General features: G+C 42.1%; 2 long non-coding RNA genes across 7 annotated transcripts in view; one reads left to right on the top strand and one right to left on the bottom strand.

The window, feature by feature from the left end:
* Positions 1 to 8: 8 nt before the first annotated feature.
* Positions 9 to 21,105, bottom strand: LOC134732719 (uncharacterized). The gene is made up of 3 exons (XR_010116177.1): positions 20,707 to 21,105; positions 18,178 to 18,448; positions 9 to 2,001 (listed from the first exon to the last, which is right to left on the bottom strand). It is a non-coding gene; the product is annotated as an uncharacterized lncRNA (long non-coding RNA).
* LOC134732718 (uncharacterized) overlaps positions 3,467 to 21,912 on the top strand; it is a 361,391-nt gene continuing 342,945 nt past the window's right edge. For 4 of the 6 annotated variants that reach the window (XR_010116172.1, XR_010116176.1, XR_010116173.1 and 1 more), the window contains exons 1-2: positions 5,737 to 6,586; positions 6,833 to 6,906. This is a non-coding gene — a long non-coding RNA (uncharacterized lncRNA). Of the gene's footprint in view, positions 4,339 to 5,736; positions 6,587 to 6,832; positions 6,907 to 8,031; positions 8,116 to 8,918; positions 8,993 to 21,912 lie in introns of those variants that run through there. The other 2 variants (XR_010116174.1, XR_010116171.1) reach the window with 2 other exon arrangements.

Here is a 21,912-nt window from a genome sequence, read left to right as displayed (position 1 = left end):
TAGACAGATTTAGAACCTGCATTTTAATAAGATTGACAGTCATATACAGGCACAGTAAAGTTAGAGACAGACACACTGCTGATAAGGACACAAAAGTTGTTAATATAGAAGTCGCATAGAGTTCAATTTCATAAAGTGTGTTTCATACATGTATTTAAGGTAATGTACAATAAACACAGGAAGTGAAAAAGGTATTTGGACACTGTGCTTTCTCAAAATGCTGGCCATTTCTTCTGAGGGTATATTCTGGTGTCAGCTCAACAAGGACCTCAAACAACTGTGAGCCCACAGCTTTCTCTGAGTCCTTTTTCTTTTCCTTTTTAGGAGAGGGTGCAGTCCCATAGCACGTCCACATTTGGAACCGGTATGATATGCAGCCACATCCCATCAGCTAATAGCACTAGGTGGCAAGGCCCCTGGAGAGGGGTTTCAGCTGGGAACACACAGCTAAAGCCCCTTTAATTGCCCAGTCAGCTGTCAGGGCTGTAAACACATTTCTTCCCATTCAGAGCCATTTGCCCCTCTCTGTGACCTCTCATGGCTCTCAGACCCTAGCCACGTGGCCCAGATGGCATAATCTGTCAGGCCAAAGCAGGTGATAGTAGGACTTGCTGTTAGGTAATCAGTGACTATAATTAGCTGGGGTGAAAGGGATAATGGGACCAACTGCAGGGCTGTGGGGAGGGGGCTGGGGCCAGGGGAAGCCATGGATGGATGGAAGAGAGCACAGTAGGAGGGAGCGCAGTAGGAGGGAGGCTTGCTGCCTCCCCTCCTTATTTCTCCTTTCCCCTTCCTCCATCTCCCTCTAGTATTATATTTTCTAGCACATGGAGTATGTGTGTGCTGGGGGCTTCATCCTCAATGGGGAAGGTCAGGGTTGAGCACTGGCAATTCAGTAAGTGAGTTGTCTGGCAGCCCTGATCAATTTTATTTCACAGAAGCTGTTCCAGAAATCCATGGTGCTTTGGTAATTAGTTGGCTACAAGGACCTTGTGGGAGCAAGGATCGGGGTGGGGGTGGTGTGCTGTAGAGGTTTAGAACTTGATTCTGGGGAGTCAGACACACTGGCATTCAGACCCTGGCTCTGCTGTCAGCAGCCAGGTGAACTCAGGCTGGCGTAGCAGCCTCTCTGTGTCTCTGACAATAATAGGTCCCAGTGCTCAACTTCTGGGCTTGTTGTCAGTGCCAAGTAAACATGGCCATCAACACTGCCTGAAACATGCCTAATCTATAGCAGATGCTCTGAAAATATCATTTTATTTCTCCTTTCTTTACTGATAGGAATGATTTTGTATATGATGTTAATGATATGGAAATAACCAACCAAAAAATTACTGTTAACAGATCTTAGAAGGCGTCTTTGATAACAGGTGAAACTCGGTTATGTTTATCAAAAAGAGGTTGACAGGTGGCTGGGAGTGCTGGCTCACACCTGCTATCCCAGCACTTTGGGAGGCCGAGGCAGGTAGATTGCTTGAGGTCAGGAGTTCAAGACCAGCCTGACCGACATGATGAAACTCCACCTCTACTAAAAATACAAAAATTAGCTGGGCATGGTGGCATGTGCCTGTAGTCCCAGCAACTCTGGAGGCTGAGGCAAGAGAATTGCTTGAACCCGGGGATGGAGGTTGCACTGAGCTGAGATCTCACCACTGCACGCCAGCCTGGGCAACAAAGCAAGACTCTGTCTCAAAGTCTCAAAAAAAAAAAAAAAAGCTTGACAGATGAAGCTGGCTTTGTTTGTAACTTTTATCAGGAGAACTGTCCCTTCATTTTCTAAACCAAAGTGAAAGAGATAGGGCAGTCTACGAGTAAACATTGAAGCCTTGTGTATTTGTCCTGTGGCCACAGATGATGGTTTTCCTGGAACAGAACATGCATTGTGGAGCACACTGGACACATTGTTGAAGCTTGTCCACTTCTGTTTTGTTGAAGGTCTAAACTTCTCCTCTCATCTATACTCTCCTCTTCCTAGAATTGTTTTCTCCTTTTTCCGCCTCCCTTAATAAAATATATATATAATAAATAGCTGTAAGCAACTTATATATCCAACTATGAATATATCTCTCTCTATATATATCCTATATATATCTCTCTATATATGTATATCCTATATATATATATCCCTAGAGATGAAAAAAGGAAACAAAAACCACCTATAATTTCAGAAATAACCAGTTAACACTTTGGTTTATATTCTACATCCATCTGGATACAGATATTACTTTTTCATCAAAATGAGTCATATTTGCTCACTTGGTACATGTTCACCCCCGCCCCCCTTAATATATTCAATCTTATTCTATGTCAATAGGTACATTTCTATAACATCACTTAAAAATTTTTTGAATAGTTTGTTGACTCTTAACGGGCAGAATTGTACCAATCTTTTTTCCCTCACTTTTTTTTTCAATTGAGATAATTCACATACCATAAAATTCAACCCTTTAAAGTATACAGTTCAGTAGTTTTTAGTGTTTCCACAAGGTTGTGTAATTCTGTTACTGAATTTCAGAACATTTCTTATCCATTTGAGGTCACTCCCTATTCCCTGCCTCCTCCAACCCCTAGTTAATGGTAACTAGAGTACTGTTAAGATGCCATGAGCTTTTGTATATGTAAGTTGCTTACAGCTATTTATTATTTCAAACAATACTATAATGATCAGTCTGTACAACTGTGGTCCAATTAGGTTATATTTTTCAGCTGTCAAGGTTAATACACACATGTTTAAATCTGAAAAGGAGTGTTACATTTGGGATCATGTGGTTTTGGGAAAATTGAGAATTAAATCTCTAAATCTGCAGAATGTTAAACATTGGAGATTTCCCAAGGAAAATACTCAAAAAGACTTAAGCGATAACAAAAGTGGTCATTGCAAAATTGCTTTTGCAAATACTACCTGTGGAGTTTGCCAGATGTTTGAAGTTATGAAATTATACTACTCTGCACTTTTGCAGTAGAGGTTAATTCCTCACTGCACCCCTTGAGTGACAGTCAAAATTGGGTTTTGTGTCCCTCTGAACAGCACAAGGACCTGGTAGAGAGAGGCGTGTGAGGTGGAACCAATTCTGTTTATAATTTTTAGGACTGATTTTGAAAGTTTGACTTAAAAAAATAGATCTTAATCTGATATTAAAAATCTGGTAATTACATTTAAAATCCCTGTATACCTTTGCACACACAGACTGTATTTAAATATTCATTCTGATAATTATTATTATAATACTTCACATGATTGGAGAGTTGTGAGACTATGAGGCCCAGGTGTTATATATGCTAAGTGTTTCAGATTATTTCATTCCACAGCCTTGCAAAATCATCTATTAGATTGTTTTAAAAATGGATGTCATAAGTTTACACAAAGTAAATGATGGTCAAGTAACAAGCTACTCGTGGTGTCGGTCTGGCACGTCCACTGTTCCTTAGTCGTTTATTCCTTCCCAGCGCCTAACCGCCTGCAGTCTGCACCACTCCATCTCTATCTTTACCTGAGAACCACACGAGAAATGGGCAGGGCTGGACCTTAGTGGAGAGAGGATAGTTTGAATCTTGGTCCTACCATTTCCATGCCACTTTGGGCAAGTTACTTGGCTACTCTGTGGCTCAGTTTCTCCATCTGTACAATGAAGGTAAGAGTATCTACTTTATGCATTTGTGGTGCCAGCTAAATAATTTTACGACATGAAGCTAAGAAGTGTGTAAGCACTCACTTGCTGTGGCAGGGTTGATCCAGCCTTGAGGTGAAAGCACCAAACCTGTCCCCAGAGATAGTTACAGAAGAGATCTCAGTGATCAGCCATCTCCCCCCATCCTTTAACATTTGGGAAACCCGGGGGCTCCAGAGAGGAAGTGACTGTCAAAAATTACATTGCTTGTCAGCAGCAGAATCTTTCTAATGGTTCTCTAAAGTGATCTGCTTGGTTCCTGTTTGCGTTCCTCTAAAGCAAAGACTGTAGTGGCTTTATAAGCGTCTGAGAGCAGTGCTCTATTTCTGTACTCTTGCTCCCAGGGTTCCCTTATTTAGTCTTTGCTCTAATACACAGCTCAGGGGTTGCTGGACTCCCTTGCATTGTCCCAGCACTGGGATTGACTGTGTGTTTAATCCCCACTGACAACCAGGCACTGTGCCCTCAGTACATTCTAACAAATGCCCTGTGAGAGAAACCAACACTTAGTCATTTTGCAGATGTGGAAACAGAGGCAGAAATAAGAAGCTGTGCCCAAGGTCACCCAGATATGAAATGAAGAGAACTTAGAAAAATTGCATCGTGATCAAGCGCTCTGACCTTGGCAAGTTTCTTAGCCCATTCGTCTCCTTGCTTTCTGTAAAATGGAGTAATAAGAGTATCTGCCCTAAAAGGAGGTGGTAAGGATTATTAATGCCTGTAAAGCGCTTGGAAGAATGCCTGGCACATAGTATGAGCTCGATAAATGTCAGCCTTAAACACAACAAACAAAACCAAACTGCTTCTAAAGCTTGTATCCTTTCTGCAACTCCCTGACGCCTCACAAGGAATCAGGGAATTGAATTCGTACTTAGAAACTCGGAGCAAGATTAAAGACTGCAAGGCGCTGGAAAGTGTGGCCTAGTTAGAAAGCACACTCACTCACATACACACACACACATAGCTACTTTTAATAGCTGGTAAGAGCCAGAGAAAATCCAATTACAGATGAGTCAATCGATTACAAAGAAAGAGGGCAGAATAAAGGAAAGAATGTTGGAGAGACACAGAACCAAATTACAACCGGATAATAGAATTAAGGGTCTGTAGAACAAACTGGGAGAAATAACAAAGGGTTACAGACTGGAGGCGCTTTCACAGCTTTGTAATGATTTGATTCTTTCTGGGCCCCTGGACTCCAAAGAGCGGTTGTAGGGCCAACGCCCCAAACACGTGGGTGGATCAGAAAGAGCCGGAATTGTGTTTGGCAAATCATATTTTGTGGAGAAATGAACCACGTGTGGCCTGGGGAAGAAGAGGATTGTTTGGGTTAAACAGATGCTCCTAGTTAAGGGTGAGAGTCGCGGGCCAGATACAAGCCGACTTTGATTAGCAAAGGTATAGCCTTGCTCCGAAATATTGTTTGCTAAGACACTCTTCCTTTGTTTTCAAAGAAACATCTCATTGTTCAATAGGATTACTCTCTTGCATATACCTAAGCCAAAGCAAAACACATGCTCTTTTTATTTTCCATTTTGGGGGGACAACAAGGTGGGGCTGTTAATTTCAGCACCAACCTCTACAGCTGTGTCTATTATTGGTGGGCTCTAGAATAACATCCGTTTCTATGTATTTATGGAAAGGCGTCTTTAACTAGGCCACATAAAGAGCGAGCGCATCTATAAATAAATTAAGGAGGCTGCAAGGCGCGGGCGGCTGCCCCTCTGCTACGGCCTCGCAGGCCCTGCCACGCAGCTGTCGTCTTTGTGCCCGGCTTTGCGCGCTCCATTGTCGGCGCGATTACCCCGGCCTGGGGCGGCGCGTGCGGGGGCGGGGCGCACCTTCCCAGCCGGCGGCTAGGAATTGGCTCCAGGGGCGAGGCTGGGCTTCTTCGCGGCTCGGGCTGGCCTTGCTGGGCTGCGAGGTTCTGGCCTGTGACTTGGCGGGCGCAGGTGACCTGACGGCGGTCACTTCCTGGGAGCCAGCTGCACCCACCCGGGCTCAGGCTGAGCTGGGCTAACAGATGGTGGCGTTGGGGGGTGGGCGTAGGGTGGGGCAGGGGGAGGACAGTACGAAACGACAAGAATAAGAAAATGACTGAATAGACAAGATTAAACAGTCAAAGCTGGGGTAGGAAGGATAAGGATGAGGGAAACTTCTTCCAAAGCTTGAGAGCCCAATCCTTTCTTTCCGCATTAGGATGGGTGCCCCTCCTGGGCTCCTCCTCCGGGACAGGCGTGAAGGATCTGAGTTCTACTTGCAGGTGGAGATTAAAAAGAATAAAGGCAGTCCTTTTCACTAGAGAAATGGAGCAAAGAGCTTCTATTTGCTTGGCAATCATTTCTGGGTTTTGTAGGAATCTTGTCTTGAAAAGGATCTCGTCGTGGTCCCTGGACCTGCTCCAACAGTTCAAAAAGCAGACTCAGGGCCTGCAGAGCCACCGAGTCAGAACCTGCTGTTTTCTAGGATCTCCTGGAGGTTCCTGGGTACACTCCATTTGAAAAAGCTCTGGTCAACAGCACTGATTCTTAACCCTGGCTGAAGTTATGGGTTGAATTGCGTTCTTCAAAATGATGTTGAAGTCCTAATCCGCAGAAGCTGTGAATGTGACCTTATTTGGAAATACGGTCTTTACAAATGATCAGGTTGAGGCCATTAGAATGGATGGACCCAAATCCAACATGACTGTGTTCATATAAAAAAAATTGAGACACAGAGACAGACATGAACACAGGGAGAATCTAATATGAAGATGAAGGCAGAGATCAAGGTAATGCATCTTCAAGACAAGGAGAACCAAAGACTGATGGGAACCAGCAGGTGCTAGGAGGGAGGCGTGGAACAGATTTTCCCTTATGGCCTTCAGAAAGAACCAACTCTATCTACACTTTGGTCTCCCACTTCTAGCTTCTAGAACGGTAAGACAACATATTTCTGTTGTTTAAACCACCTTGTTTGTGATACTTTGTTACAACAGCACCAGCAAACCAATACACCTGGGTACTCCTAAGAATAACCCAGGTTTCTGAGCTCCATCTGAAATGTTTGCAATCAGAATACCCAGGAGTGGGGCCAATGGAACTGCATTTTCTAAATATCCCTTGGGTGATTCTAAGGTAGTTGGGAGTTTGGGAACCAGTGAGCCCATCTCCCTTCCTTTGCAGTGTGGTGGAGAAGGAAGAGAGAGCTGAGGCAGACGATGTAAGATCTGCTCTTACTTCTTGCTGTGTGACCTTGGGTAAGTCATGGCCTCTCCGAGCCTACCCAGTGCTTGCTTCAGCCTTACAGTGTTCTCCCTAAATCCAGATGCTTGCATTCACCAGCCTCCTGGGAAACTTCTAGTGATGGGGACTCATTACCTGATGAGGCATCCCAATCTATCATGGAAAGTTTGAACTACTTAGAGAAATCTTTAAATAAAGTCAAAATCCGCTATGATTATCTCCGTTATAAAGATGAGGAAACTGATGCCCTGAGAGATTAAGTAACTTGCCCAAGGCCATACAGTCAGTTTGGGGCCAACTGTGGATTGAATGCAGGCAGCTGCCACAATCTATCCTGCTGACCACTTGTAATACCCAGACTGACAAAAGTTTACAAAGGGCTATCACTTTGGTGGCTCAAACAAGACTCCTGCCAGCCCTGAGAGACAGAGACCCAGCATCCATCTCTGACCCTCAAACCTGGATTGTGTGGGTGGCGGCATAAGGCTGGGGGAGGCATCCTGTGAACCATCTAGGACCCTGGGCATGGAACTTGCCATGTGTGCAATCTAGAACCTGAATGAGTTGGATGGGGAGGCCAGGGTATGCATTTGATTCTTGTGTCAGGGCCTGCTCCTGACCCCACCTCCCTCAGTGACCTGGGGCAGCTTTGTCTTGCTCTGTGGTCCTCAGTGTTCACACCTGTGAGACGAGGCTAATGGAATCTACCTTTCCTACTTTGTAGCAGTCTTGAGGGGCTCCAGTGAGATCGCAGACAGGAATATGCCGTGTGAGTCACAAATATGATGGTTACTACAGCTTTGCCTGAGAAGAGAACTTAGCTATTTCCATGAAAAGACCTCTCCTCACTAGGGCAACTCTGGCAATTGCTCCTCCTCACCAGCCATTTTATTTCTGTTCATTTTCTACCAAGCCATTTCCTTCCAAGCTTGGGCAGAAGTGGGGTTTGGAGAAGGGGATTAGTCAGGGGTGAGGTCTTGTAGGAAGCAGTAGGTTCAATAATATACTGCCCCTCTTCCAGGACACACCCCTCGATAGGCTTAATCTCGCAAATCAAAGACAGTGTGCCCTGCTCCCTTCCAATAGATTATACCTGAGCTGCATTTTCGTTTTTCTTTTTTTTTTATTTTATGTTCCAGGATACATGTGCAGGACATGTAGGTTTGTTACACGGATAAACATGTGCCATGGCGACTTGCTGCGCATATCAACCCATCACCTAGGTATTAAGCCCTACATGCATTAGCCATTTATCCTGATGTTCTCCCTCCCCCCACACCCCCCAGAGGCCCCAGTGTGTGTTGTTCCCCTCTCTGTGTCCCTGTGTTCTCATTGTTCAGCTCCCACTTATAAGTGAGAACGTGCGGTGTTTGGTTTTCTGTTCCTGCATTAGTTTGCTGAGGATAATGGCTTCCAGCTCCATCTATGTCCCTGCAAAGGACATGATCTCATTCCTTTTTATGGATGAATAGTATTCTATGGTGTATATGTACCACATTTTCTTTTTTTTTTTATTATGATACTTTAAGTTATAGGGTACATGTGCACAACGTGTAGGTTTGTTACATATGTGTACATGTGCCATGTTGGTTTGCTGCACCCATTAACTCGTCATTTCCATTAGGTGTTTGAAATACCTGAGCTGCATTTTCTAAGGGGAGGTCTGTCTGTTCCTTCTTTCCCTTAGAAATCTAAATGCCCCTTCATCTCCTCCCCACCTCCATACACCTCCACTAATGGGCAGGACCTGGTTCACTCATCAGAGTCTAAAATTCCCAATAGTATTATGATTCCCACTCCCTATTTTCTCATTGATGTTTTTTATTCATTAATTCCTCCAATATTCCCTTGGTGTTTACTCTGTCCCAGATGCTGTGTGGGTACTAAGAATATCAAGTGGATTAAGATGAGCTCCTTGCCCCAGGAACTTACAAGCAATCTAATGTTAAAGCTGCATGTAATTCGTATTGGCTCTCAAGGCTGTCTCTGCTTACAGGCCTCAAAATAAACCTTCTTTCTCTTGCAGTGTGGTGGAGAAGGAAGAGAGAGCTGAGGCAGACGATGTAAGATCTGCTGTTACTTCTTGCTGTGTGACCTTGGGTAAGTCATAGTCTCTCTGAGCCTACGTATTTATCTCCAAAATTAGATCAGCAATAAAGATGTAAGATTCAGTGGGAGTTTACTGTGAGCCAGCCATTATTCTAAGTGCTTTACTTATGTCAACAGTTAACAACTTTAGGAGGTAAATGTTAATGTTTCTATTTTACAGATGAAGCAACTGAGACACAGAGAAGTTAGTTAATTTGTCAGGAATCACAAAACTAATTGCTTGCCCATTATTCCTATTTACCTTAGGGGGTCTGTGAACAGACATAACTACTCTAATGAATGCATGAAGAAGGGGGAGGAGGTAGAGGAGGAGGAGGAGCCAGAAAGAGAAGGAGAAACAATTCCTTTGGTAAAGAAGTCTTAAATTTCTGATAGGGTCTTTTTCTCAAAATTTTTTTTTCTTATTTAGTTGCACATATGCACAAGTCTTCTATAATAGGGAAAAGTAAGAGAGATGTAGATGAAATAAAAAGGATGAAGTTTTTCCCATTTTAGGAACTTTGGGAAAAAAACATTGAGTGTGCAGGTTGTGTACCAGACATCGTGCTGGATACTCTCGTATGAATAATCTATTATCTATCGATTAATCGAGTGATGATATAATCTTACACACTACAGAGGTATTAATATCCCAATTTTACAGTTGAGGACATGGAGGCTTAGAGAGGTGACATGCCTTATTCAGGGATGGTTAGTGGCAGAGCCTGGATTTTACCCAAGGAAAGTCTGATTGCCAAGCCAATGTTCTTATATCTCTCTTACCTCTTGGACAGACAGGAATTAGCAAATCTCCTGTGTAGTTGAAATTCAGTCTTCTCTCTCCTTCCTTCCTTCATTTATTAGTAATTTTCAGAGCAATTTCTATGTACTGTTAATCCATGGATAATTCAACAAAAGCAATTCTACAATCCCAGCTTTTAGGGAGATGTAGTTGTGTGTGTGTATATATATAAAGTTGTTTATATAAATATATTTTGTGTGTGTGTATATATATATTTTTTTTTTCTTGTATGAAGGCTTGATAACTCCTATATGGGATAAGCTATTGATCCGAAGGAGCCAAAGAAGGCTCTAGTCTTGGGTTGAATACTCAATTTTATGTGATGCTACCAAGCCATATCTTTTTTTATATATACTTTTTTTTTTTAGAGGCATTTTAGTTTCACAGCAAATTTGAGAGGAAGGCACAGATATTTCCCATATCTCTCCTACCCCCACAAAACCACAGCTTCCTCAATTATTAACATCCCTCACCAGAGTGATAAATTTGCTACAATTGATGCACCTACATTGATGTATCATAATCAACTAAAGTCCATAGTTTACATTAGGGTTTGTTCATATTTTGGCTTTTTTTATCAATAGTTTCTGGAGATCAGGAGGTGTTTGGTTGCATGGGTAAGTTATTTAGGTGTGATTTCTGAGATTTTGGTACACCCATCACCCAAGCAGTGTACACTGCACCCAGTGTGTAATCTTTTATTCCTCAACCCCCTCCTACCCTTCCCCACAAGTCCCCAGAATCCATTATATTATTCTTGTGCCTTTGCATCCTCATAGCTTAGGGAGCCATAGTTTTTAATTATTATATAATTTTATCTTCTGTAAGATACAAGATTTACCCAAGGAATCCCTACTTCAAATAAGAAGAACTCTGGTGCCCGAAGGAGAGGCTTATCCTATCTCTCTCCACCTCACTTCCGGTTTGTTAGAATCTGGATTTGAATGCTGCTTCCTGTGCCAAGCCGACTTGATTTGTACAACCCAAGGGTCAGGGCAGCAAAGCCAGGGGAGCTGTTTCTTTCTAACTTCAAGATCTCATGGGAATTGGTACATTAAAAACAGGGTTATTCCAAGTTCTCTTTGTTGCTTAAACAGATTGGCTTTTCACTAGTATGTTCTGTGCTAATAGTTCTAAGATATCACAGGTAACAAAATCATAATTAAAATGATGTATGTGAAGTTAATATTGGTGAAAAAATGCACATAAAGCTGTACACTGCAAGAATGACCAAAATCAAAGGCATTTTTTTTTCCCTTTTGCAAGGGAGACATGTATAAATTCAACTAAACTCCAGTAAACATGCTCATAGAAAACCTAATGCCCAAGATAAGCACACTTCCTTAAAAAGGAGCAGGTTAAAAGGAAATGGTACCTATTTAATCCCTATATTGTGCCAGGCAGTTAGACTCTTTCACTGGGCTATCTCCTTTAATCCTCCCAACAACCCTGAAATGAATGTATTACTATAAAGTAGGGATGGAATTATTTGAGATGATGCAAATAAAATACCAAGTCAAGTACCCAGAACATAGTAATTGTTCAAGAATATGTTGCTTAATGTCCACAGAGATTCACCAACTTGCCTATGATCGCACATCTAAGGAGAGGCAGAACAGGGATCGCATGCAGACAGATTTGGCCCCAAGATCACTCATACACTCATGGTGCTACCAAGTCACATTTTTTTGCAGGAAAGACAAAAGACAACCTTTGATTTATTATTATTATTTTTGAAATGAGCTGGAATTCGAATTCCCCAGGGCCTGTCTTGTCTCTGGCCTTTTCTGTTAGTTTTTCCCTTATTCTCTAGTTATCCATTCTAATTAATAAGAGACTACCATATAGTCCGCTTTTTAGCCCCTTGCCCAGCTCAAAGTCTGAAAGGAAACATGACAACTCAGAAGACACTGGAAGACATCACTACTACGGGCCTTTCTCAAGCCCCATACTAGTGAGTCCTTCTCTCCATTGTGACTCACACCCCATCGCCCTCCCTCCTCCCAGGACAAACAGTGCTGTGACTCACTGTGGCTTCTGACAGCCTTAAAAGAACCATGAACTTGAGCCCAACCCTTGAAGGTCAAGGAGTACTGTCATTCTTTAAGCCACACCATTGTGCACATGCTTTTTCCTTTAGCCAAGGGGAACTCCATGCTTCTGTGGGTTTTTCCCTTTAGACTAATATCTTTCTTCTTGGTTCCACCCTGAGAGGACTGTCAGTCAAGGGGGGTGTTTTTGGGTTTGAGGTCAGCTTACAAAAGCTCCAGGGCAGAGACCTTAGGTGAATTCTGGGGATTTACAAAAGAATCAGAGACTGGGGAAGCCAAGTCTTCTGTCAAGTGAAGCTTATCGGGAATAATTCTAGTAAAAGCAGGGACCCCTCAGTGCTGTGTCTTTATGGGCCTATGGGCCTGTGGCTTCATGGGCAGGAGATAATTAGCAGACAGCTCATCCTGGAGGAAAGCAGAGAATGAGCCTTGGAACTAGTTCCCCTGCCTCCAGTTTGGCTTCCGTCCAGCTTGCCCTATCATCATGTCATGCTCACGCTAAAGATCTTTAATGCTTCCCTTTCATCTCCATTTAACAAGGGGAAGAATATTTTTATAGCTTAAATGGAAAAGAAACAAGAAACACACCTCTTCTACTATGCCTCCCTGCTTTACCTGACAACTGCTCCTGGTTCTCCAAGGCTCAGCTCTGCTGTTGCCTCTTCTGATTTGCCAAGTGGGGCTAGGTGCCTGCTCTGTGCATCTGCTACACACCTTGAACTCCTTCTAGCCCAGCCCTAACGCACCGTACTTTGGTTTTGCATTTAGTCATCTAGCTTCCCAACCATGCCATGAACTCCTCAACGGACAGGGCCTTGTTAGCACTAGCGGCATAGTAGGCATTCAAAATGATGTGCGCTGTAGCAGCGTGGTTGAGAAACTTATCTGTGTCTCATTTGATGCCATAGAGTTACTGGAAATGAAGGAAAGACATTCCTTCCTCTGCTAGCAAAGTTAACAAGTCTGTGTTACTGAGATCTGAATTTTCTTTACTCTTCATGAAAGCAGTTAATGGCCTTTTTGAGTTTCAAGGATGGAAAAAAAAAAAAAAGAAAGAAATAGGCAAGCCTCTCCCCAACTCAGTTCTAATCCCACAACATTTTTCTTTTTTGCTTGAAGGTACAGACTCATTGAGGTATAGTCTAAAGTAGAGAGGGACTTTTTCAAGATTTGAAGACAGTGGAGGCATAATCAGTGAGTTGGTTGGGTCTTCAGGGACTGGGTTAAGGGCATGGTTGTGGGAGTGTTCAGTGAGTTGCTCCAGCTGGAAGATGGGTTCCTAGAAGGAGGTGCCTTCATGGGGGCCTGGGAGGGCTGAGTACTGAGTGTGGCGGCCTCAGGAACCCTGTGCCTGAGCTGGTACAGAGGAAGGGGGGCTGCTAGCATAACCACTCGTGTTTTGGTGGTCTGTGACAACTGAGTAAGGACTTACATATAGCAGCAGCACTAGGGATGGGAAATGAATGCTGAGGCTGTTGTTTCCTTACTATCCCACTCTCTGTTTACCATTTTCCTGAAGCTGGTAAACTCTAGCATACTTACATGACCCAAATGAAAGAGACAGATTCCAAAAAGATAAAAAAAAAAAAAAGGATTAAAGCTTTCTTGGAGTACCTTTGCATAGCAAAGAAGCCTTGTGAACAAAGAAAGCAGATCACTAGCCTAGGACATAAGTCAGCTGGAATGAGAAAGGTTTCAATCCAATAAGCATATGCCATTGGCCCTCTGAATCTGTGGGTTCCACATTTGTGGATTCATCTTACCATGGATCAAAAATATTTGAAAAAATAAAGGATAGTTGTGTCTGTACGAACTTTTTTTTCCTTGACATTATTTCCTAAACAATGCAATATAATAACTATTTACATAGAATTTACATTATATTAAGTAATATAAGTAAACTAGTGACTATTTAAAGTATATAGGAGAATGCATAGGTTATATGCAAATACGATGCCATTTTGTATAAGGAACTTCAGCATCTGTGAATTTTGGTATCCATGGGGGATCCTGGAACCAGTCCCCCACAGATACCGAGGGCTGACTGTGTAGTGTACACTGGCTCTAGGGTAGGAGCCAGGATACCATGATGGACAAATCATAGACCCCTCTTGGTGCTGCTCCTTTGCAGCCTATCAGGTAGACCAGACAGCTGCATTATCAGGACTGCAATATAATTTGTGATATGTTGAGGTAGAGGGAAGCATTCAGGGGAGGGGAACTTAGCCTGGATTGAGAGAGGAAGAGAGGGCTTCCTGGAGGAGATGGCACTTGAATTAATCTTTGAAGGTTAATATAAACTAAGTTTATGACAAAAAAATAGTAAGGGTATTTCAAATACCAGGAAGTTAGTCAGGAATAGATGGAAAGGTATATGAGCTATCCTGGGGAGTGGGGGAACTGACATGTAGTTGGATATTACTGGAAAGTGAAATGTGTGACTTTAATGGTGAGATAAATGATTAGAGAGTTTGATAGGGCCAGAGCCAGATAACTCTGGACCTGATCTCAAAGATGATAGGCAGAGATTGGAAAGTTTTAAGCAGGTCAAATTTCTGCTTTAGAAAGATATATTAATTAAGGCAAAGGTAGGTGTTCCAACAGAGAAATTCTGAAACTTCAGTGATTAAATGCTGTGCAAGATTATTTTTCAGTGACATGTATTTCAATTGGTAAGAGCAAGGGGTCTGTTCAAGGAAGGTATTCAGAGTCGCAGGTGGACATAGGCTCTGCCATTTTCTAGACATGACTTCCAAACTCTGGCCATTGACATCAAGCCAGCAGATGAGGCAAGGAAACTGAGAAGGCTTGTGCAGAAAGTGTTTAAGGATTAGATCAAGGAATGAGTACATCACTTCCATCTACATTCCACTGTCCAGAGCTCAGTCAACACAGTCACATGGCCAATGCTAACAGCAAGGGAGCCTGGGAAATGGAGCTGTACAGGAAGAAACATCTACCCTTCATAGTTCTTAGTTGGGACAGACCTGTGTAACAAAAAAATTAACAAGAGAAAACCAGGAGTTTATTAACATGTATATTTCAAGTATACATTGGATACATGCAAGGATAAGTGAATTAATCTCACAGAAGTGGCTGTGAATTCAGGTTTAAATACCATGTCTGTTGAAATGGAAAAAGGGTGTAGGGAAGGCTGGTTATGGAGAAATACCCAGGAAAAGCTCAGTAAACAAGGGTAAGGTTTGTTATGCAGATTAAGTCAGTGCCTTCTCCATTGATAAGAGTCTTTAGAGATGTAGTCATCCTTTTCTTCCTGGTACAAAGAAGGAGACACCCTTCTATGATTAGAATGTGTGTCCCAAAGCCTATGGGTTGAAAACTTAATTCCCAATGCAACACGGTTGAGAGGTAGGATCTTTAAGATGTTTTTAGGCCATGCGAATGAGTTTAGCCTCCTCTCTTGTTCCCTGCTATGTGCTGATGATGCCCTCTGCCATGCAGTGATGCAACAAGAAGACTTCCTAGACTTTAGAACCATGAGCCAAATACATTTCTGTCCATTATAAATCACCTAATCTGTGGTATGCTGTTATAGCAGCATAAAACTGACTCAGATTCTTGCATATGGAGATTTTTTTATAGATGCAAATTTTCCCTACAAAAGGGTAACTTCTACTCTCTTTTCAGAGATTCTCTTGTATCTGCAGGGTCCCAAAATAATTGGCTCAAGATAATACTATGCCAAAGAGGCATATTTTGAGGTGGCATATTTTGGTCTCCTGCCTAGCCAAGATGTTGCTTTGGAGGAAAGAAAAACCAATTTGGTGAATGGCTAGTTCATCTCTCCTCAAAAATAGTACTTTGCTTCAATAAAAATTAGATTGAGAAGACACAAGATAAAACGACTGTAGCAGTAGTCCATGCTAGAGGTGATGGTAGCCTAAAAGTGGTGGGAAGAGAGATTAGAGAAATAATATAAGAATGCTTACAGAGACAGAATTGGCAGCCTTGACGTATGGATGGGTGAGGAAGTATGATGGGAAGGAGAGAGATGACCCTGAGGTTTCTGGCTTGGTGGTTGATGCATCCAAGGGAGATCAGAAATTAAAAGAGTAGGAACAAATTTGGGAGGAATAGAAATTGGTAGAGAGGATAAACGTGGTTTGGGGCATGTTGGGTTTATATTGTTCATGGGACAAGTGGCCATATGAGTGAGAGGCTGGGTTCGGAGATATGACCAGATTAGGGAGAGGGCTGAGAAAGGAAGATTAATATTTAAAAAGCCGAATAAATATTCCTTCTTTCATTAAGGAGGAAAAGGGAAAAAAAGAGATCTCAAAAAGGGAGAAGAAAAGGTAACTCTCCATAGGATACAAGCCATAGACATATTCTGGAGAATTTTTAATGTTTTTCTCCTGTAGAGTATCTTGGCTGTACAGTGCATGTATTATACTTAACAAGTGCCAGGAACCATGCCGGGTGCTGGCAGAGCACCTCTCTACTCTGAAGAAACTTGAAGTTTAGTGGGGAAAATGCTTGGGTATATCGTGAATGGAGCCCACGGCCAGCAAGATTTCCTGTTCAAGATGGATTGTGGGTCACTAGGAGAGACATTTCCTTCTACATGCCTGGAATTCCACCATTGCAAGTTCACTATTTTTGGCTATGCTCTTTACCTTTTATTTTGGGAAGTAACACGTTGTAAGAGAAAGAAGACAGTCCTTAGAGATAAGCGGTGGAAGATGACATCTAGTAGTTGACAGACCTTGAGCTGATAACTTAAATTCCTTGAGCTTCATTTCATTATTCATTATATGGGAACAACCAACTCTGCACAACTCAGCACAACCAACTCTGATTGTGCTGAGGGTAATTGGCAACCACGAATGAGAAATTCTTGATATTAAATATACAGTGCTCCATAACAAGAATATTATAATATAAAGATGATGATGATAGCAGCTAACAAATAGTATCTTCCTATGTGCCAGGATTACTGTAAATGCTTTACCAATATTATCTCCATTAATTCTTATAACAACCCTACAAGATAGAATTATTATTACCTATTCCCTTTTAACCAATAAGAACACTGAGGCACAAGAGGCCTCAGGTTCGAAGAGTAATGAATTCTGGCCGGGCACAGTGGCATGCCTGTAGTCCCAGCTCTTTGGAAGGCCAAGGCAGGTTGAGGTCAGGAGTTCGAGACCAGCCTGGCCAACATGGTGAAACCCTGTCTCCACTAAAAATACAAAAATTAGCTGGGTGTGGTGGTGTGTACCTGTAGTCCCAGCTACTTGGGAGACTAAGACACAAGAATCGCTTGAGCCCGGGTGGTGGAGGTTACAGTAAGCCAAGATTGTGCCACTGCACTCCAGCCTGGGGTAACATAGCGAGACTCTGTCTCAATTAAAAAAATAAAAAAGAAGAAGGTATAATAAATTCTGGATAGGCCACACTAGAACCAGCTCTGAACACATCCCTGAGAAGGAACAACTCTAGGACATGGAGGACTGGGTGGGTAGACACTTAACGCCTGTTGAAAAGAAACTTGGAAATGACTCAGGGTGTTGAAGTGTGTGCAAACCCATGGGAGAAAAATGCGAGACAAATGCTATTTGTCATTATTTCATTCAGGACTGCACAGATGCCAAGCGGTTCATGCGTTCATTCAGTTATTCAGTGTTCTTTTATTGAACTAACTCTGTGCCAGACCATGGGCTAGGCTCAAAGACGCTGCTCTCTTCCTTCCTGGTTCCTAGAAACTCCTGGTTCATTCTGAAAAGGGCTGAGTAATAAGTGATAGATAGGCAAAAATCAAAAAGAACTTCCTTTTACGTTTCATTCATTCTAAAATATGCATAGTTTTGTGTCTACCTGACATTGACTTTCTTTCTCCTGGGGACTTACTCCTCAACCATAGTGTACAGCGCTCATAGAATTGGCCTGTGACCCAGCTCTGGTGCTCAGGCATTCTCTGTCTACAATTTGTTCTGAATGGAGGGACACATGGCTGAAACAGCTTCATCCAGACACCAGCACCCTGAAGAGACTTGATTGCTAGAACTAGAGCCCTCGAGTTGCCCAACTTCCTTCTTTCATAGCCATGTGCCTTCCTGTGTCCTTTATATACACACACACATTTATTTTTATTTTTAATTTTGTCATTCTTTAATAATATAAGATACAATACTATATATTATATATAATTATATCTTATATAAATATACTATTTATATAATATAAATTATTATTCCCTGATTGGCCAGTTTTTTTATGTTATTTGCAACCAAATAAATTTAACTAGCATGTGTCATTTTCTGGTACCTTTCTACCTTGGGTTTTCCACCTATAAAATGGGGATAGTAAAACTTGTTACTTACCCTCAGGCGGCTGTGCAGATTAAAGGTGTATGTCAGTAAAATGTTTTCAGATGCTTGCGTGAAAGTTGTTGGAGAACTACAAAGTCTCTTCAATTTCAGCAGTACTTTCAAAGGACTTTCTTTATATACCATAAAGCAGCTTTTATCTTGGGAGGGTGTGCTCCTCACATTACTGTCTCTGTAAACAGTTCAAGGGTTGCTCTGTGCATGATCCTTTTTCCAAAGCTGCCATTCAAGATGAAAGCTCAGCTCTATTTAGCCTGAGAAGTTTCTGTGTGACACACAGAGGGCTTGTGTTTATTATTGCCATATATATTATTTAATGATAAGGAATTGTGTTCAAATCCTTGGATTGTCAATTTGTTAGCTTTTTAGGGTTAATACATTCTTAACTCAAAAATAAAATGTAAAAACTCTACCAATTTTGGAGCAGAAAGTGTGGCATCTTATTAGAGTGCTCAACAATTATGAAAGTAGGTGCCATAGTAAAAACTATAACACCTTACAGATTATAAGGTGTTTTATGATTTTTAAAACACATACTTTGGACTAGTCTAGATACTAAAGTATGTGGCAGATACCAACTATCCCTAAGACTCCTGAGTTATTATTGCTAAATAAACCATTTGTATAATATGCAAACATGATGACAGTAATGCATGCTCATCAAAGAAAATTTGGAAATGCAGAAATGTAGAGAGATAAAAATATATCAATATTTTAATAAGCTTGCTGTCGTAAAACAACCATTCATCACATTTTCATGCATATCATTTTTCTTTTGGTCATAATTATAACAATTTAACATTAGTTGACATATTTTATGCTGTGTTTTTTTCTTTTTATATTACATCATAACTCTATCAATTATCTATTGCCACCTATTAAAACAATGACCATTTATGATTGCAAATGAGTTCAGGGGTTAGCTGGAAGGTTCCACAGTCACTCTAGTTTCAGCGGGGCTTGCTAATGGGTCTGCAACCTTGGCTGGGTTCTCTCACTTGCTGATGGGTTCACAGCACTCCTATTCTTGGTCTCTCATCCCCTAAGAGGCCAGCCTGGGGGTGTGTACATAGCAGTGGCAAAATTCCAGGAGACAAAACAGAACCACAAGATGCTGAGGTCCAGAACTGGCACACTGTCACTGACATACTTTGCCAATGCAAGTTACAAGGCCAGCCTGGATTCCAGCGTGGGGAAGTAGACACCACCTCTGGTTGGGACGGGACTCCCCAGTCATTTGCAAAGGTCACAGATAGAGGGAGGAATGAAGAATGGCAGCTACTTTTTGCAACTGATATAGCAAAATAACATAAGCACACTTCTGTATGATTTAATGGACATTTGTGATGATTTTATATGACAAATGAATGTATGAGTGACACCCTCATAGATAATTTTAAACATTTCCAAAGCTTTGTTGGAAAAATTTTATATTTGGGGTAATTAAAAAATCTAAATTTAGAATCACGTAAGTTAATATATTGTCTTAAAGTTTATAATATTTTTGTTGTTTTTCCTTCATACTCCAAAGAACTTTTCAAAAGGCTGATACCAATTTAAATTCACATTGGAAGTATATGAGTGTTTATGTCACTACCCAGCTATGAATATTGAATACTTAAAAAGATAAATCTCTGTTGAAACAAATAAGGAACCTTCCCACCTTCAGCATTTTGTTGATGTAATTGGCACTTATTTAATTGCTAGTAAAGGAAGAAAGGAAGAGAGCTAGAGAGAAACAGAAACAGAGAGAGTTCTGCAATCAAACAAGGTTAGGAAATACTGTGGCAGTTTGGTTCCTATATTAGCTATTCCCAACGTATGTTAGCACTGGGCACGCTCTGAAGAGTCTTGTGGTAAAGAATCATATTCCACTTTATTTGCATCAATGTTGCCCTAATTAATATCATCACAGAACTCTTATTTTTTGTATCAATTAATACCTTAGAACAACTGTTCTGAGTGGAACATTCTTGAGGAAATGGTGCCTTGGTAAAATACAGTCATTTTTCCTGATGGTGGGAATTTCAGACACCCTGGTAAGGCGGGAGGGATACAAGACACAGCTGGGGCTTTTGACCATTCCTAAGATCATACTGACCTTCACAAAAAAGAAATGTAACCTGTCAATGAAAATATTCAACTTCTCTTTCCTCCTAGCCATTCTCTTTGTAGTGATAACCCTAAGAGCTTTTAGTCTTTGTTTGAAGGGATGCATTCTTCCCTGAAAATAGCCTGTTGGCATTTTTACTCCTGTTCGAATCTCTGCGATAAAACCGATCTGAATGGTGGCCCCCATGTTTAAGGGGCTGGCCCTTTCCTAGGACTCTGCAGCTCCAAGTGCAATCTGTGACCAGCAGTGTCAGCCTCATCTGGGAGCTTGTTAGAGGGCAGAGTCTCAGGCCTCACTCAGACATACTGACTCAGGGTCTGCCTTTTAACAGGGAAATGTCCTGGTGATTACCATGCACATTAAAAAGCACCACCACTCCAGGGGCCATCCCAGTCATCTAAACGACTTACCTCTTCCTCTTGACCATTGCTTTCTTCTTGTTCTCCCTGGATTCTATTTCGGCTGCCACCACCGCATACTGCAAAAAGTTACCTGGGCCTATGCTCCTCTCCCTCCTTTCAAAGTCTGGCCCAAGCAAGGTTATAGGCCCATTCTCCTGGTTCCTTTAGGCATATACTTGCTGTATAAAATAACAACCATCAACACCAAATACAGAGGCAAAACAAAGGGGAAAATAAAAGGAAGGATGAGATCAAGTCTAGGAGGCACAGATTCTTGCTCCTGCCACCACCGTTCTCCCTGTCTTGGGTCCAGATTCACAAGCCAAGTCTTGATCTATTTCTAACTCTGTCTTGGGAGACTTGCCCTCTACCCCCAGATGCGTGGTGCACTGGCCCAGGTCCCTTTTATAGCCACTTCTCTTGCCTTGGCTTTCTAGCCCTGCTGCTCCCTAGAGGGGGTTTCTCACAATTCATACACCACGCCCCCAACTTTCTGCTAACTCTCAACCCCTGCAAATAGGCCTGAGATCATCTTGATTATTCTGTAGTCAAGAAACAGAGAGGTTGGGCGTGGTGGCTCATACCTGTAATCCCATTACTTTGGGAGGCTGAGGCAGGAGGATCTCTTGAGACAAGGAGTTTGAGACCAGCTTGGGCAACAAGACCCCCTCTCTGTAAACAGTGAAAAACAATTAGCCAGGCATGATGGCAAATGCCTGTAGTCCCAGCTACTTGGGAGGCTAAGGCAGGAGGATTGCTTCAGCGTAGGAGTTAGAGGCTACAGTGAGCCATGATAGTGCCACCGCACTCCAGCTTGGGCGGCAGAGCAAGTCCCTGTCTCAAAAAAATTTTAATTCCTTAAAATAATTTTAAAAAGAAAAAGAAACAAAGAGATCAGTCTCTTCCAGGATGGGAGACTGTCCCAGAAACTGGAGGCTCCATCTACTTTCTAATGTCTTGTTACTTTCCCTGATGACTGATAGCAGGCATTGATACCCCAACTGTGCTCCCTTGAAAGAGATGCTGCCTCAACCCAACTGACAGGGCAGTGACTTAACTGTGGCAGGCCTCCCAGGCACTATATTCAAGAATCATATGCATCTGCAACATGGGGATCATTTCTTAAAAGCTGCCGGGCTAAGAGTCATCAGCATGAGGATAAAGACTACTTGGGCGATGGGAAGTGAGAATGGCAGGGGATGGAAGCCACTTGGA

The sequence above is a fragment of the Symphalangus syndactylus genome, chromosome 16, assembly GCF_028878055.3.
Source record: "Symphalangus syndactylus isolate Jambi chromosome 16, NHGRI_mSymSyn1-v2.1_pri, whole genome shotgun sequence".
Lineage (NCBI taxonomy): Eukaryota > Metazoa > Chordata > Mammalia > Primates > Hylobatidae > Symphalangus > Symphalangus syndactylus.
Note: the sequence above shows the minus strand (reverse complement) of the source record. Positions and strands in the feature narration are given on the sequence as shown.